This window comes from Peromyscus leucopus, chromosome 9 (genome assembly GCF_004664715.2).
Source record: "Peromyscus leucopus breed LL Stock chromosome 9, UCI_PerLeu_2.1, whole genome shotgun sequence".
In the NCBI taxonomy this organism is placed as follows: Eukaryota; Metazoa; Chordata; class Mammalia; order Rodentia; family Cricetidae; genus Peromyscus; species Peromyscus leucopus.
In genome coordinates this window covers 9,746,332-9,750,204 of record NC_051070.1, presented here as the reverse complement: position 1 = coordinate 9,750,204, position 3,873 = coordinate 9,746,332, and positions in this window count along the sequence as shown.

Genomic DNA, 3,873 nt, shown 5'->3' with positions numbered 1-3,873 from the left:
ATTACAGGATTTCCTGGTCTGTTAATTGGCTTCTACAAATGACAGAGATCTCATCCCTGCCTTAATGACTAGCTAAAGAATTCTGGATTTAGTAGGTTATTAGCAACAGGAAATAGAGCTTATGTAATTGAAATTTATCTCAGACGAAAAGAGACAGAAAATAAAGACAAGAAAGGCTGGGAGGCCTAACAGTTGCATTCCTTGCTATTGGAAAGTAAAGACTGAAAAGGAATGAATCTGTTCTAAAATGGTAATATCATCTTAATTTAATTGAATCTCCTTTAAAACTACTTTTATGCTACTTTATATTAGTAAGGTAATTTTACAGTATTTTCAATAAGAACTAATGATCATGTGCCAATAAAGGTTCTGAATTGCTTATAAAGTCTACATGAAAACCTAAATATAAATCTGCTTTTAACCCAGTACATAAAATGCATTGAAAGGAGGCTTTGATGTTTTCCATCAGTCAAGTAATCAAATAATAACATATAATCACAGTCAGCACATTGCAGAAGAATGTCAACTGTTTAAAAACATTTGTTTTATATGCACATAGTTATAATTCAAATTGCAGAGATAAACTTCAACATGTGTAGCAACAATAGGAATTTATATGCTCTAAAAGTAGAAAATAAAACACAAGAAAAAAAGCAAGGTTTCTTATAGCTTCAGATAGAAACATGAGTATAAATCCAAATTTATACTCATGAACCAAGTCAAGTCAAATTCAGAAAAAGACAATGCATGTAAAATTACTTGATGTACTTGATGCCTTGGCAAACATGAATTAAATGCCTTAGATCTTATTTGGTTTCAAGAGTGCACATATAAAAAAGTAATGATGATTTTTGCTTCTCAAATTCAATCAGACAGATCTTGAGATCCTCCTGGTAAGATGAGAAGTTAGACACAAACTTTCCATAACTAGGCAATGAATAAAAAATAGTAACTTGAAGGGTTTCTTACATACTGTGGAGAAAAAGTAGAAGCTAAAAGTACTGTATTTTCCCATGAAAATGCAGAGTAGAGATGGCAGAAGGCTGTCAGCCTGCAGTAATGAAAAGGCAGATGCTCCAGCACATGTCAAAACTCAAAAAACTTTTATTACATATATTTATTTATTTTTGTGTGTGTAGTTGTGGGGTCACACACATGCTGGTGTGTGTGTATGTGTAGATCAGAGGACAACTTGAGAGAATCAGTTCTCTCCTTCTACCACATGGGTCCTGGGAATTGAACTCAGGTCTCCAGTTAGCTTGGCAGCAAACATTGTTACCAACTGAGCCATCCTCCAGCCTCATCCTCTATGTACTGGCATTACAGAGACATACTTGCATACACAGGTAATACTGCAATACTTGAAGAGTGCTACTATTTGGGACATTCCTATTAGATTCATTATGAATTTTATTCTTTGTTTTCTAACATATTTTTATTTATACCTTTTTATTGGTTGGGGTTTGGTGTCTTGTTTTCTGACTGTTGTTTTGCTATTGTGTTTATTTCATTGGTGGGTTTCATTTGCTTCTGTGTTTTTGAGACATGGTCACACTATGTAGCCAAGCCATCCTTAAACTCCCCATTATTCTTGCCTCCATGTCCAGCTTTGTGCACATTCGTGTTCTGACCTGTTCTGTCTGTTTTCTCTCTTCTTCCTTATTCTTGTTTTTTTCTATTCTTCTTGTAATAAAACTCTCTCTAACTCTGTGATACTACAGAGAGACCCTAACTGAAAAGGAACCAGTCAAGCTGTCAAACATGCTACAGGGAGAGGGTTTGACCCAGAACCAGACAATAAAGAGCACAGGATTCTGCCTGATGGAGAAAAGCATCTTTGTAAATTCATTGTTAAGCTAACAAGCGATAACCCTTAAGGAGGTATGTACTTCTTTGATACCAACCAGAGACTCTGCTTCAAAATGGCTCCAAAATAGAGTTTTATTAACTTGTGGAGATTCCTGACAACATTTTTGAAGAACTGTAGAAGTTACCCCACCCCTGTTTTGACAGACATATGTTGCAGTTGGTATTCCTCTCTTCCTTCTGATACTAAACCCAACTGGAGTTGAACCCCTGTCAGCTTTCCCTTACCCAACAAATGTCTCATTCATATGTGATACTTCTTCAACTACCCAGTTTTCCTCCTACCTTTTTAAGTTAATTTAAAATATGAGTCTCAGAACTGTACATGACACATACTTGTGAAGGACTAACTTCTCGGTGAATGGACAAGACAATCAAGAAGGTGTAAGAAGAATGTCAGTTCCTAGAATTACAGTCAGAAAAACAAAAACAGCTAGAATTTTATTTTCATGGTATTTATAAAACATGTTTAGTACCTTTCAGTAAGGCATTTGGGTTTCGAGCCAATCAATCTTCTCTTCTCTACTGGTGCTTAGCTTAGTCATTCTGTTATTGAAAGCTGGTTATTAAAGTCCACAGCCCCATTGTTGACTTTGGGTCTGACTTACCAACCACCCATTTGTATAGAACTATCGGGAGCCACATGGTTATGACAGTGAAGTTTTTGTGAACATGGATTTATAATTTCATTTTTCAAGTTTCTCATAAAATGTATTTTGATCATGTTCCTTCCCCTCCCCCAATTCCTCCCAGATCCTGCCCCTTCCCTACCCACCCAATTTGATGTTCTCTTTCTCTCTTAAAATAAACAGTTTTATGTTAGCCAATAACTTCTGAGCCTGAGGCCTGCAGTGAAGTGTGACTGATATCCCCAGGGTCTTGTGACCATGTTTATAACATATTATTGAGTTAGAATCCATGTTGAAGAATGAGGCGATAGCACACGTGAGCCTATGAATCCTCAGTCATCCTGTCAGGTATTTCCTGAGAAACATAGGAATTGGAACAGGGAACACTCAGTATTATTCTATGGACCAAATAGTGAGAAGGCGTGGCTTCAGTAGGACTTGTAAGGAATGGAGAAAACAGCAAGACCACAAACGACTTTCCTGGTTACCGTTCGCCAGCTATGTTCCCAGTCAGGTGGTTCTCGGGACTGCATTGTCCACCTGACCTTGGATTAAAAAAATCAAAGTATCATAGAGCCTACTCCATTCTCATTTATAATAGCCTTAGTCATTTTCTACTTATTTCATCCAGAAGAAATCAATAAATATCGGTGGGAATATTCCCGTTAGAGTATTTAACATTCTAGCACATAAAGTAAGTTTCAGTCTATTAAAATGAATATTTAGAAATCACATTCAGCAAACACATTTGAAGTTGTAAGAAATAGACAAAATTCCATGAATGAGAACTTTCCATGGGTATTGAAGAATTAGACTAAGAAAGTCAAGAATAAAATTTAAAAACATGTACACATAGATCATAGTCACATTATTCACAATAGAAAAGACTTCCAAAAAGCTACACACCATCTCCATGTTCAGTACTGTAGAATTCATCAAACCTTATGAACTATTTATCATTCTTATGCTGTAAAGCTTACAGTGATGGGCTGGGAGATTCCTCGGTCTGTAACGTGCTTGTTCTTCAAGCACAGAGACCAGAGTTTGATTCCCCAGAACCCCCATAAGAATCAAGGCATAGTGGTGCACACTTGCAGTCCCAGCACTGCATAGAAGGAGACATGGAGGTCCAGGCTTCACTGCTGCCTGTCAGCCTAGACTAATTGCTGTTGTTTGGCAGTTTTCCTCAACAGACAGGAACAGGTATCTATTCACCACAGATAGGGGATAATGACAAACCAAAGCACAGATAACACCGAAGTCCAATTGATGAAATAATGAGTTTATTTTGGGTTACTTAGAATAATGTGGGTACCCACCCCAGCATGTGTGACACTCATGAAAACTAGGAACCTGGAGCATAGCAGAAAGCCTGCAA